The 15,377-nt window shown below is 44.6% G+C and overlaps 1 pseudogene; it reads right to left on the bottom strand.

The window, feature by feature from the left end:
* Nucleotides 1–643: 643 nt before the first annotated feature.
* LOC147447375 (uncharacterized) lies at nt 644–9,820 on the bottom strand (annotated as a pseudogene).
* Between the last annotated feature and the right edge of the window lie 5,557 nt (nt 9,821–15,377).

Here is a 15,377-nt window from a genome sequence, read left to right as displayed (position 1 = left end):
TAATTCGATGCAATACCAACTTGATAGTTCGCAACATACTCGGTTCGCACTCATGAAAAATATTGAGGTGACTCCCCTCACGCCGCATCTCTAACACACACGTCAAGTGGTGTCGATGGCTCCGGCATACCTGTCTTCTAAACATCCTCAGGATTAGAGGCTCAAAATCATGGCCCGACCTGTGATGTGCCACATCTGGCAAACGCATCGTGGCAGTAAAGTGTCGTGTAGACATCCCGCACAAAATCCCATATCACAAACCTGATGGTACATGTATCCAGCACTCCTTGTCCCGCTCACCATTTTGTGATATCAACCTTTGCTTCTGCCACCTGTGATAGCAGGAAACCCTTGAAGTTTCCCCTAGCAAATGCTCCATCTTGATGTACCTGGCCCCTAGCACCATCAAATACTTGCCCAATGTCCCTGCCACTTTCCTGCAAACCGCCATGCATGGACTTCTTGCACCTCCATGGGTCGACACAGTCGGGCTGTACCATCATTCCCCAACCCCTCGTTGAGCATTCATGCTCAACCATAGTATTATTTAGATAATAGAAAACTGCATAAGAAGCGAGAACATGATAGCATAATAAGATGCTATATATAGTAGAACTATATAGATAGATAGATAGAGAGGGATTCACTGGCTGTAGCACCCACTTGGATCAAATGGAAAGCCATAAGCTCTCCTAACTGTGATGCAAACTCCACCAGGATCAAATACATGGCATTGAACACAGCCATGCGTCCATAGTACATGCATAATCAACCTTATTTCTGCACCTGTACACCCGAGAACAAGCCTCTCGTGCAGCTTGGCATAGCATCGATCTTCAATTCCCTGTATCCATATGCTGGCTTCATATACAAAACAAGCCTATAAACCAACCTGTGAAGCATTTGCACCATACACCATCATCGTCTCACCTGCACGAGGGTTTTCCATAGCATAATCTTCTTCAAAAAAACCTGGCCACCGATACAAAGATACCTGTAGAGCAATCTTCAACACCATATGTATCCATAGCATAGTATAAAGTAGAAATATACTGCAATTTGCCTCCACCTGTTGCATATCCAAGCATACCCTCTATTGTAGGTCCTTCAAACGGCACACACTCTATACCTGACTCACCATGCCAATCTTCGTCTGTCATAGCCTTTGACACTTCATCTTCAACCACTTCATGCGAGAGCAAATCGGATTGCTTGACTACCTTTGCCTGCTCTTCAAGGACTTCTTCTACGACCATATCATCTGCTAAGCAAAAGGGAAAGCCATGATCTATTACCTCATCTTCTGGTAGGTCGACATCCTCAACACCTTGTGGAATGCACTGCCGCTCTTCAATACACTCAGTAGGGCAAGGTTGCCCAACCCCCTGGCTAGCTTCCTCCTGCACCGCTTCAACCATCGCTTTGTCGACATCTTCAAACGTATCCTGTGATCTCTAATCCATAGCCTCCTTTGATTCTTCATGCATACACGCTTCGACCAAGACCGCATCCTTGCTTGCCGGGCTAACAGACTCTTGTACAGGCACTACAAGAGGCTATTCATATTAGCGACGCTCACACAGCGACGCTCAAAAAAAAAAAATCCCGGCGTCGCTATGAGCGTCGCAAATTTACAAGTAAATTTGCGACGCTCATAGCGACGCCGGCTGGGCTAAAAAATATAACAGAGAGCGCCCAAAAACTCAGATCTCAGATCTGAGTTTTTCGGCGCCCTCAAGCAAGGAGCAGGTAACGCTCTCCCTCTCTCTCTCTCTCTCTCTCTCTCTCTCTCTCTCTCTCTCTCTCTCTCTCTTTCTTCTCCACACACACACACACACACACACACACACACACGAGGAGAGGAAGGAGAGCCAGGTATGCTCCTTCCCTCTCCTCACTCTCATGTTCCCTTCCCCTCTTTCTCTCTCCCTCTCTCTCTCTCTCTCACACACACACACACACATAGTGTTTTTGAGAGAGAGAGAGAGAGAGAGAGAGAGAGAGACAGAGAGAGGGAGAGAGAAAGAGTACAAACATAAACAAAAACGCACACACACATACATAAACAAATAATGCACACACACATTGAGAGAGGAAAAGAGAGAGAGAGCATGCATAAACAAAAAACGCACACATTGAGAGAGGAAAAGAGAGAGAGAACATGCATAAACAAAAAACGCACACATTGAGAGAGGAAAAGAGAGAGAAAACATGCATAAACAAAAAAACGCACACACATTGAGAGAGAAAGAGAGAAAAACTAATTTAACGTCGTAGGAAACTAATTAAAATTAAAAGACCTAAAGATCTAGCCGACGAGGAGTTGAACTCAAGACCTATTATTCAAGAGGGAAATGGCATAACCAATCTATCATACTTGGCATGGGTGATAGAAAGGTTATACCATTTATCTCTTTTTATTGGCACACACATCCACACACGCGCACACACACAAGAAGAAGAGAGTTATAACGTCGTAGGAAACTATCCTAAAAGACGTTAAAGATTAGGTTAGATGTAGACTTACGTTAAATTAGATTTAGGTTTATTTAAGTTAAATTAGATTAGATTTAGGTTTATTTTTAGTTAGATTTACGTTTATTTACGCTAGATTTAGATTTACGTTATATTAGATTAGATTTAGGTCTCCATAGACTGCGATGCCTGCATGAAGCGGGTGAAGAAAGCCCTCAATGGAATATAGGGTATTGCTGCCTTCACTCATGGTGAGCTCCGTCGATCCAAAAGTACTGGTGAAATGTCTTCAGAAGATAGGGAAGAAGGTGGATCTTCAGGGCGGCAAGAGTCACTACATCCCCGACAATGACCATCTAGACAACCTCTAGTCATTCAACAGCAACTTCAAAGTTAGTAACAAGAGCAAGAACGGTCCAAAGGGCCAATTGCTGTCGTCAGATGCGGATGGAGATGAGGCAACGTCACCGCCGGAAGTTAACTCTCACATCTTTAGTGATGAGAATGCCAACTCTTGCCGAGTTATGTGAAAAATTATGTGTTAAATCAGTTTTAAGGTTCTTATAATCCCTGTTAGTTTAGTTCTTTGTTTTTAATATAACATAATTTACGTTAGATTTAGATTTATGTTAAATTAGATTAGACTTAGGTTTATTTAGGTTTACCCACACACACACACACATACACAAGAAGAAGAGAGTTTTAACGTCGTAGGAAACTATCCCAAAAGACGTTAAAGATTAGGTTAGATGTAGACTTACGTTAAATTAGATTTAGGTTTATTTTTAGTTAGATTTACGTTTATTTATATTTACGCTTATTTACGTTAGATCGAGTCCACGCAAGAATTACTTACGGTTTAGGGTTTAGAGTTAGACGAACAGTGAAAAGATCTACTGTGAAAAGATGTTAAGATGCTGTGAAGTGCTACAGCTAGAGAAGAGGCAAAGGGGTTTTGTCCACTACATGCAGTATCATGTAGACGTGGGTCTATAGATTTCTTGTACCCACAAATATAGGTATTGACCAATAAAGACGAGATTATAACCCAGTGGTTCTGATCTCCGTGCACCTCTAGACCGAGGTGTGCGGGGATTGGACATGACTAGAGAATGTGAGGTAGAGAGAGAGAGAGAGAGAGAGAGATAAGACGAAGAATGCCAATAGAATATTAAATTTTTTGTCCAGGTTATAAGATTTTTATCCTCATTATGAGTAGTGACGAGGATGTGGGACCGTCCAACCGAAACACCTATCTCTCAACGAGGGTCTTATGTCCTTGTAATCAATGCAAGCATGCTGTGCGACGGACAAGACGTGTTTCTTTGCAGCACGTTCGCGAATTTGGCGAGTTCAATCCATCTATTATAGATCGAGTTGTTGCCAATTATAACTCGTCGGACTCTGACGCTGGCCAACAAGCAGCAATCTTGCAACCCAATAGACGTGTTCACAGGCGCTTTGGTCAAGCAGCATATGTGAGGCCACAAGATGTAGCCTCTGACAGCATGCAAAGCACATTCCCAATGAGGCAATGTTTGAGCCCGAGATTGATGAAATGATCGAGACGATCATGGATTCAGAAAGGCTTATCTATGATGATATGACAAGTGAAGCCGATACGCCATTGTATAATGGAGCACGTATGTCTAGATTGAAAGCACTCCTGGTTCTTCTCAACATGCAGGCAAAGTTTGGATGGAGTGACACTAGCGTCACAGCGCTTTTCAGGTGATCTATTACAATTAGTTTACTTTAATAAAACTCTAAATGTATAATGATCTGATAGATTTTTACACTACTGTATCGTATTTTTATGTTGTGTAGATTGCTTAAAGTACACATACTACCAGCTGACAATGTGATGCCAGATTCCCGAGATGAAGCAAGAAAGATTTTGCGAAACTTGGGGATAGATTACAATTCTATCCACGCTTGTCCTAATCATTGCATTCTTTTCAGAGGGGAATACATAGACATGGAGAAGTGTCCGAAATGTGATTCCGAAAGATATCGAGTAGATCTCCACGGGACAAAAATTCCACAAAAGGTTTTGCGACATTTTCCTCTGCTTCCTCGCATCAAGCATTTCTTCGAATGTAAGTCCATGGCCGCCCTAGCATCATGGCATGAGGAGAATAAATCTTCGGATGTTGTGCTACGAATTCCTGCAGATTGCGCAACCTGGAAACATATAGATGGAACATGGTCGGATTTTGCCAGGAAAGCTCGAAATTTGCGCTTAGGCCTGGCTATGGATGGCGTAAATCCATTTGGTCAAAGATCAACATCTTACAGTGTATGGCCCGTTGTCATCGTCAACTACAACATTCCCCCGTGGTTGACTACGAAGAAGGGGCACCTATGGCTAAGCTTGATTGTGCCAGGGCGATATAAAGTGGAGAATATGGATGTGTATCTTCGTCCACTATTGGAAGAGCTACAACAATTGTGGATTGGCATAGAGGTGGTGGATATGAGCCGACACACAGGACGACGGAATGCTTTGATCAGAGGCATTCTAATGTGGACCATGCATGACTATCCCTGGCTAACAGAATGCTCAGGTGATCTATTGACACTCCTCACTCAGACACTGTAAATCTTGTTTTTTCCCATAGTTGATCTATTATCATGTGTATACATGCAGGGCTTCAAACAAGCGGATACAGAGCATGTGTCACATGTGGACCTAGACTGAATGCACGTAGGGCGCCCTCACTGAAGAAGCAAATCTACGAAGGTCATCAAGCGTATCTTCCAGAGAATCATGTGTTACGCGACGGCTTTTTGGGAAGAGAGCCACCAAGGATGTCTGCACAAGCATGGTTAGAGCAGAAGGAGATGTGCGATGACGGATTGCCTCCAGGGATGAAGAGACTATCTCTATGGTACGAGTTACCATACTGGCCCGGACTCATGATCAATCACTTGCTCGATCCAATGCACATATTCAAGAATGTGGGTAATCTACTATGGGACCATCTGACCGGCAAGAAAGATACTTTGGGAGCTAGAGTTGACCTTAGAAATGTGGATCGTATGGAGCAATATTGGCCGCAAACAGCGTCTGATGGATCGATAAAACTCCCTAAAGCACCATGGATTTTCACAGGAGCCCAAGAACGCAAAGTAAAAGAGACCATTCGATCTTTGCGGACCCCCACTTGCGTAATGCACTCGCTCCGAACGTGTTTTACTAAAGAAGGAAAGCTTACCGGTTTGAAGTCACACGATTGGCATAAAATGTGTCAGGTACGTTCATAGTGGACTTTAATATCATTGCATAAAATGTGGACTTTAATATCATTGCTGCACATACTTTACAGTTTATTTTACTGGTTGCCATTGAGGGATGTTTGTCTCTCGACATCCGTAACACAATCTACAAACTTGCAAAGCTGGTGCAATGGATCTCACAAAAGGAGATCAACGTAGACTCCATACCATTCGCCAAACTAAATGCTGCGGAGCTTGTGTGCATGTTTGAGAAACATTTTCCTACTACCATGCTAACCATTCAGGTGCATCTTCTTGTTCACATAGTTGATGAGGTGGAAATAGCTGGAACAGTTCATTCCAGATGGATGTTCTTCTTAGAACGTTTCATGAAAACGCTTAAGGGATATGTGCGTCAAAAGGCACGTCCGGAGGGTAGCATGGCAGAAGGTTGGTTGGTATCAGAGTCCCTAGTGTACATTGGAGAGTGGCTAGACGGATTTGATAAAGCCCGGGACACGCTATGGCGAACCATAGATGATGAGCGCATATCTGGGATTGTCATGTGCAATCTCGGTGTTGAGAAGAAGATGACGGAAGATCTAGAGGCAAAAATCAACCGGTTTTGCATGCTTCACAATCCAGTGATGCAAAAGTGGATTTCACAATATGAGGATGCAAAGCAAGAGCGACAAAGGGCACGAATCGAGTGGAGACGGGGAAGACGACCACCGATGCACTATCCGACGGGTCTGGAGAGCCTACCAACATTCATGAGCTTAAGATGGTTGCACAACCAATTAAAAAGCGCACAACAATGCGGTGACAAAGTGACTGAGGAAGAGTGGGAGTACTCTCGGGGTTGCGCGACCAAGATAAGTTTGCAATGTACGACTAGCTATTGACTTTATTTCTAAACGTTTGAACGGCCACTCATAATCTTTGTTCGTTGTAGTATAAGTCATACACAGCAGCATGGTGTAAAGGTCGACATTTTAGGGTGGAACGGATCGACAAAAAGCGTTTTACTCAAGATTGTGGAATCATGGCAAAATTTGAACAGTCTAGTCGATGACGTTCCTCTAATACAGATCCTGTGGTGGCGGAACTCACTTACTTCGGCACGCTACAAGAGATTTTGAGGATCGATTACAGAGGATTTTTTGTCGACTTGTTCGACGTGCAATGGTTCAAGATAATCATGGAGGGTCGCAACGCTACTGTGCGTAGAGGAGAGTCTGGTTTTCTTGAGGTGGATTCTACTAAGAAATGGACTGACCTAAGAGACACTTTCGTACTACCCGAGCATTGTGAACAAGTAAGTATGTAAATAGTTAACATCCCCTTTTTACAAGTTATGTGCTTGAAAGCTCTCATGTAAGTTATGTGGCTCTTGCAGGTAATATTTCATCCTACAAAGTCTACATCAAACTGGTGGTACGTCATAGAGGTAGCCCCTCGTAGTGCAAGGACGTATGAAGGCTACCATGTGCCAATCACAACGGCATCAATGGAGGAGATCAGAGAAGATGCTCAATCAGAAGCCGCTGCGGTGGTGCCAGACGAGCATCAAGATGCTACTACTCTATATGGGGTGCATGCAGAGGAGCTACAAAATGAAACAGAGGATATGTGTTTAAACGGAGAGCTCTATATAGATATAGGAATTTATGCTGAGTTATGCGAGGATGAGAGAGAGATCTCTTAAAGCCACAAATATTGTATTTGAACAATTTTGCTCCGTGTTGTAAAAGCTCTGGCTCTCTAAGTACCTTCCATGGTGTATAACGCTCTTTTCTACTCGCGCTCACATCTTTTGATTGAAAATTCTGAGTTTTCGACTTGCCTCTTCTATCACTCAATTCATTGCGTCATTGTATTTATATGCGTCATTGTATTTAATGGTCTTTGCGTCATTGGCTACTCTATTCATTCAATATTAAGTTTAAATATTTGTGTGTTTAATGCAGGTATGGATGATGAGAAGTTTCTTTCTTCTTTGTCACCGCAGCAGAGACAGTGGTACGTGGAGCGTCATCACTCTGGCGCATCATCGCGCATTCCTACTCCATCCGCATCTCCCTCTCTTTCGGAGCATTCGGCGCGCTCCGAAGCTTCGGTGTCGACGAGACGATCTTCACACTCGTCTAGACACCGGCGCTCTAGTGGTGGCGGTGGTGGTTGTTGTGGGGATTCCGCCGCTGATGCCTCCACACCGCCTCGTGTTCGACGAGGCTCTTTACCCTCCCTTTCTTTGCCCGCCCCCACACCAGCCACAGCATCGCCATCTACGCCAGGTTTTGCGCGGCTGACTGTTCCTAGCAGCTACACACCTCTACCTACTCCGCCAGAAGCCACCCCACTCGACACTCCTCGCTTCGGGGCCCAGACGCCGGTGGAGACACCTGACGTCCGTACCCCCATCGACACGCCGCTAGAGACCCCTGCCGGGACACCCAGGTTCACGCGTCACCGGCTAGAGGGCTTGCCTTACTCCGTCGACTTCAGTGGCGGCATCATCATGGATGATGTCGGCAAGAAGGTGATCTCGCGCATGCGTGGTCTTTGCTCTCAGCTGTTTAGACACTACATACTAAAAAAATGGAGTGATGTACCAAGTGATTTAAAAGACAGAGTCATCAGCATACTTCATGATGAGTTTTCCGTTCCAACACGGGATCAGCGCTTCAATGAAGACCTGATGAAGATTCGAATGCGCGAATACTGCAAACACAAGCGTTCCGAAGTGAAAAAAGCAATCAAGCATGGGTGGAACATGCCAGATTGGCTGGCCAAAGAAGATTGGAAGAATGCGAAGAAAGCAGCGCGCGAGAATCCCGACAAGTGGAAGCAACAAAAGGATGCAGCCAGAGCGCGAGTAGAGGCAGGGAGCTCGCACCACTTGGGGAGCGGTGGATGGGCATCATTTGAGGCCGATTTTGTAAGTGTTTTCGCATTGCTCTTTATGTTCGATAGTTTAGGGTTTATGAGTTTTTTAATTCTAACATAATGAAATCTTTGTATGTTTTGACAGTGGTCGATGACAGTACGTAATCCCACACCGTACGAGCGCGAGTACGCAGGCAAGAAGGGCTTAAACGCCCTGATGGACATTCTCAGTTCTCGCAGCGGCATGGTTAGTATTAGGGTTTACTCTTTTCTATTTTTTGTATTGTTTTATAAATGTCGTTATATGTTTATACTTACTGAAAGCTGTCTTATTGTCTTTTTTTGCAGAATCCGACAGATACGCCGCTTGGACGCAATGAGACGTCTGACTAGACGACGTCAGTTTAGCGGTAGCTAGATAGCATTAGTTTAGGGTTTCTCATAGCTTATGTATCATGAGACGGATTTTATTCGTCTTTTTGAACCATGTATATTATTACATTTGTCACCGCAATTCATTTTGCCAATCAATTCTTTATGCCTATGATGTTGTACAATTGTCATTATTACATTTGCCAATCAATTCATTTTGCCTATGATGTGTACAATTGTCAATTTTACGCTTGTCAATTTTGCAAACAATGCGTCTTGTGGGTGACTATTTTGGGTCTATTATCTACCCTTGCACTTTTTTTAAAAAGTGAATCAAGTACAATATGGTTGATGGGTGGCAGGGCATTCAATGCCCTGTCACCAAAAAAAATTTCTCTCGGGCGTCGCTATAACCGTCGCTATTTATGGCTCTGGAGCGTCGCTATAGACTTCTGTGTAAACATCGCTATAACCGTCGCTATGAGCGTCTCTATATAGCGACGCTTATAGCGACGCATATAGCGACACTCATAGCGACGCTATTAGCGACGGTTTTAGCGACGCCGGGGGTTATAAAAACCTAGTGTATTTTCGTCGCTAACATCGTCACAAGAGCACACAACCTCTTGTAGTGAGGGTCACACCACATTGGAGGAACAAATTAAAACGAATGACCAGAATGGCTTACCAATGGCAAAGTAGCTACCTCTTTGACGCTTGAACTCCCCTTTGGCTTCATGGCATGACGCAGATCCATTGTCAAGCTATATCCATATTCTGTCGGCTTCAACAAACCCATCTCCAGCTTCTTCTTTGCTTTCCTGCTCTTTACCTTTGCCAAGCGAACCATCTGCGCATAGTCCTCTACACCACCGCACTTGACCTTCTCTTTGATTCGCAAATGCAAGCAAGCTAGAAACTGTTCTCGCTTGAAATGGTCTCCATTTCGCACACATGTAGCAGCAGTTAGTCTCTCCCAAATAGATTCAAATTTACCCAAAAACAAAGCAAAATCTTCACTTACATCCTGCTTGAGCTTGCTCAAATTCTCACCCAAGTCTGATGGAGAAACTTGCTTCTGAAAAGCTTCAACAAACTGCTTTCGAATCTTGCTCAGCGCGACTGGCAATCTGCAATCTTCAATCCTTCAAACCAGGCTTTGGCTCGTCCTTGTAGAACCAATGGTAGGGCCTTCAATTTGGCTTCATGTCCACAAATTCTCAACTACAACAGGTATAGCTCCAGATCCGAAAACCAATCTACAGCCTCTTCTTCTCCAGCAAGCACCAAGTCAATATCATGCATCATCTTCAGGCTTTAAAGCTTCACCGAGGAGCAATCAGTAGATCCTCAGTGGGGGCACCACTGATGGGATGGGGGAAATGGGAACACACACAGGACACAAACTAGATGCCTCTCTATAGCCCAGCAGATATCCAGCACCCCAAGCCACTCAAAAACATACACGCATGCACACTTTCTGCCAATCTCCAATGCACCGACTCGTTTACGAGCACCACCAGCTATACGCAACCACTTATAAACCCCAAGGATAACTGACTCGACAACATACAACCATAACTGCTAAAGCATAGCATATTCATCAAATTTGCAAACACAGTAAGCTCGCCCAACCTCTCTCTCCCTCTCTCTTTGCTCACATACACACGATCCTGGAGCCACCGCTACCACCGGCATAAGGCAAAAGACGAGACGCAGACAAGAAGAATGATGGCAAATCCAACACAAACACTAACCCAACCATACCATAAAGTCACTTATGCATAGCAAAGAAAACAAGAATTCGGATACAATGATGGCGTCGGCCGAGTCAATGCAATCCGGCATCCTTCCTCGGCTAAAGGCAACCCGCACTGGCGGCCTCACTCTCTGCTTCACAGGTCCTTGTCAAAAAGATACCCGAGGCCACCCTCAGCATGTCATCACCTGTTCCCCCCAAAAAAACCTTCTCAGTGCTCTTTCATGCAGTCGGCCGACTTGCCTTAGCGCTGTCTTGCAACTCCTCAACTTCCCTACCTACATACCTTCACTGGCACACCCAGCGGCCTTCAACCCCTCTATTGCAGCCCATCACACCTCTCCAAGGCGGTCGCCTACATAGAATGGGCTCTATGAGAGTTCCACCTTGTATTTGTGACCCTAGGCCTTTTATGCAAATTTGGGTGGCAGCCACTTCTTAAAAAACCCTAGGTATAAATGTCAAATGCTACAATTTGAAGCTCATTCTTTTGAGAGCTAGGGTGGAGAGTAGAGAAGAGAGGTGGCTATCGAGATGTATCTCCCTCTCACATTGTAGTTAGCATTGGGTTGATGCAAAGCTATTTGTCTCTCTATGCTTCTCTCCCATGTCTCTATGTGTTGTGATGCTTAGATTTGTGATTATTAGCCTCTAATTTCATATAATCATTCTCTCCTCTTGCTAATTTCCTCATGTGTTGTGCATTTTCTTCATGTGTGTGCTTGATTAGAGTGTGTGTGTGTTGAGGCAATGGCATTGCATGTCTCTAATTTTGGCTTCCATATGATTGTGTGTGCATGCTTTTATGTGTGAATGTTAGTCATTAGTGAGAGATTAGCATCATGTCCTTCAACTTATGAGAGTTGAGTGATGGATCTAGGTGTGTGTGCAAAGAGCTTCCCATCTCTTCTTGCATTCCCTCTTCTCTAATCACTAACTCCTACTCTCTCATTAGAGTCCTCAATCCATCGTATTTGGTGCATCCACGCCTCCATGCACTAGCCGGGTTCCGATCTGCCGGATTGACATTATGTCGGTGGGTTGTGCGCTATGCTACAACTGCCAACACATCCTTAAATTCAGCAATATGTGCCTCATTTGCACCAATGATCAACAAATCATACACATATAGAACAACAATCATACGTACATCGCCCTCACGCTTCACATACAAAGTGCTTTCTGTTGGACTGTTATAAAAGCCTTTTTTGACCAAATGAGTGTCATCTTTCTCATACCAAGCACAAGGAGATTGCTTCAACCCATACAAAGCTTTCTTCCATTACCACACTTTATCCTCTTGTCCTTTCTTGAAAAAATCACAAGGTTGCGCTACATAAACTTCCTCAAATATGTCATCATTCAAAAAAGCAGTAACAATGTCTGATTGATGTACATCCCAACTAGAATGAGCTATCAATGCACATAGAAAATGCACATTAGTCATACAACAAGTGGGAGCAAAAGTCTCTTCATAATCTATTCCTTTTTGTTGTGCATATCCCTTTGCAACAAGTCAAGACTTATAGCAATCAATCTCACCATCCGTGTCAAGACACGGGTCCTACGGGCAGGGCCCTACCCTAAAGGGGGTCACGGACCCCGGCCATGGGCCAGCTAGCAGTGTGGACAGGGGATCCTAGGGCTAAGAGCCTATAAGTATGGGCGGTTGGGTGGAGGATCCAGGTCTCTAGCTCCTAGGGTTCTCATATTGGTATCAGAGCAAGGTGGACAGGAGGAAGGAGGGTGGAGCCATGGCGGAGAAAGATGGCATGGTTCTCTTCTCAAGGCATGTATACTCTCTCTCTCTCTCTCTCTCTCTCTCTCTCTCTCTCTCTCTCTCTCTCTCTCTCTCTCTCTCTCTCTCTCTCTCTCTCTCTCTCTCTCTCTCTCTCTCTCTCTCTCTCTCTCTCTCGATTATGGAGGGCTGCTGTCCCAAGCCGGGAAGGAGGAAGGAGATGGGCGCCATGCATGAAGCATGCAAGAGGAGGGCCGTGGAAGCGGCAGCCTGCACAAACTAGAGACGAGGCACACGGTGTGTGCATGAACCCTTGCCAGGCAGGGACGACGACGAAGGGATCCGTGTGCAAAGCCCCTTGCGGCGAGAGGAGTGGGGTGTCGACCGGCTCCAAATCAAGCCTTGTAGATCTTGACAAGAGCGCACGGCCAGGCTGAGGAGATCCCGTAACTGGGGCGGGCGCAACAAACCGCTGCAGAACAAGTGGCCACCTTCCTTGCTCTCGGCAGCGCTGCAGACAGAGCCCGCCATCGCTGTGTTCTTTTTTTTTTTTTCGTTTTCCATCTGGTGTCCGCTCATAATCAAAAGGGTGGCAAAGGCCTTAAGGGGCCTATCCCACAGAAGTAGCAGTCGAGCATGGGAAGCCTGCGCAGTGCCGGCATGGAGCGCATGTAGGGTGCGTGGTGTCGATGACCATCCGACCTTGCATCTAAAAATTTTGCAGTAGCATGCACACTTTCCTCAAGGCTTCATGCAAGGGCTTTTTGAGCTCTCAAGGAGAGAAAAATTTGCAGTAGAGGAAAGCAATAGCGATGTACTCAACATTGAGTTCAAGGGAAGCAGCTATATACAACAAATAATTTGGACTCTTCCCATCTCTCAAGGCAGGACACAACGTCAGACACTCATCATAAGGCATCTAAACACGATCAGGTATGTTAAGGCAAGTATTTCACAAGGACATCTGCAGCAGTAGACCATCTGACCTCACATAAGGGATCGGTGGTGAACAAAGTGCTTGACCTCGGATAGAGCCAAATGGATTGTCAGGTTCGCAATTTCAAGTTCTTGCAATTTTCATCATTTTATGTACCTAATGGTATTGCAAGACTACGTTCTTATGTTGATATCGGCCATGGTGTTCGAAGAAATTATCTCCGGGTCTAGTATGACCAGGGTCAACATATTACGCCCGATATGGGTAGTCATTAGTATGATTTGGACTAGGCAGCATGGCTCCGACAAAGCTAACCTCTACACAGGTTTTTCCAAGGCACGATTGTCTAGTAATACACCCAACGCAGGCATGGCCTGTTCCTTATAAGGCCTCGGTGATTGGCAAGGCCGATCATTCTTTCAATTCTAAGCAGCAGGTGACTTATTAAATTCTTCCAGCGGCGGCACGCTTCGTCGGTAAGTATACTTAAGAAAGTACGCAGTTGATTTTTGATTATGAAGCATCTGCTTCATAGCTACGATATGCGATAGACATGCAGACACTTTAGGCCTGCACATCACAAGCACCAGAAATGTGATTGGTTTCAAGATTATCTCAAGGAGACATGCATCACCTTTTACTGCACCTGTTATTCATAGCACCAAGTAGGTCGGAGATGCATAACTTCTGCGTGTTATACTAGTTTTTCCCGTACATTTACAATTTGACACGGTCAATTTTTTGTGCGTGAACGACAAGGTCGTCTCTCTTTGCTATGACAGCTATCGTCAATAGCATTTGGTGGCAACGAGGCCAGACAGAGTTCTATGAAGCACGGCTTCACTTTCTACATCTTTCATTGAAGCTGGCCACGTTTGGCTTATGCTATGAGCATACAAAATGGGGAAGGAATAGGCAAGATATGGCTATGGGCCGTTTTGGAATGAGTTTTTCTCCCAACTTTCATGACAACTGGTTGCAGCAACAACAACCAAGTTAGCCAAGTTTAAGTTTTTCCTGTTTCTTCCTGTTTACACTTTACTTGGCAATTATTGTCATTCTGCAAAGCAAAGTGCTTGGCAATTTTATAGGAAGCACGGCTTCAGGAAACTGGCAAAATAGGGGTTATTAGCTCACTGAATCCCTACCAGTTTAAATTGTGCAAGATCCTTACAGTTTTGGTTCTCACGGTTGAGGCCATCACTCTGCGCAAGAGCTTAGCATTCTTTATGCAAGGCATGCTAGTGACGTGAATTCAATTATGCCGCTTCATGCATTACGCTTCCGTTAACACACTCGCAACTCTGTCACGGACAAAGTACGGATGGATTGTTGGTTGCTATCAAGTCATCCTCCTACAGTCACGACCCTACACGGTAGATGGTCAAGATTTAACTTGTGCTTTCTATTGCCTCTCTCGATGCGAGCATCATACAAACAGATTGTGGAATGCTTATAGGATAAGCTGCAATTCAGGCATAAGATGTCTAAGAGCACACATTCTGGGCACACTCTACAAATTTAAGGAAAGTTCCTCAGCCTAGTATGCTCTTTTTTTCTCTCCTTTTCTTCTTTCTTTCAAGAATAACAAAACTCTTATAAGACGTTTTTGATACATGTTTTGCTGGTAAGTCAGCCTGAGACAAGGTACTCTAACTCTCACCTAGAAATTGAGCAAGAAGCCATCTAAATTAGTCTTCATCGGTTCCTCGATTGAACACTAATTGACATAAGGGCTATGAGCCACACACACTGGCTAAGAGTCATTGTCAGATCTTGGGTAAGACCCAATTGTTGGTATTCCTTGGGAGATTGTTCTCCAGCTCGACCAGATCTACCCAGGGGAGTCAACATCGATGTTAATGGACAAGCAAGAGTCTTGTCATTACAGATGTTTAGGATGTCATTTTTGCACTACAAGTTTTCAGTGCGACACTCAAGTTGAGTTTTTGATAATCTTCACCTCACAGCAGCTGATCTCTACAAGG

This window comes from Adiantum capillus-veneris, chromosome 11 (assembly GCF_014529385.1).
Source record: "Adiantum capillus-veneris isolate H3 chromosome 11, ASM1452938v2, whole genome shotgun sequence".
NCBI classification, from domain to species: Eukaryota; Viridiplantae; Streptophyta; class Polypodiopsida; order Polypodiales; family Pteridaceae; genus Adiantum; species Adiantum capillus-veneris.
The sequence above is the reverse complement of the archived record's forward strand: the minus strand, read 5'-3'. Positions and strand labels throughout refer to the sequence as shown.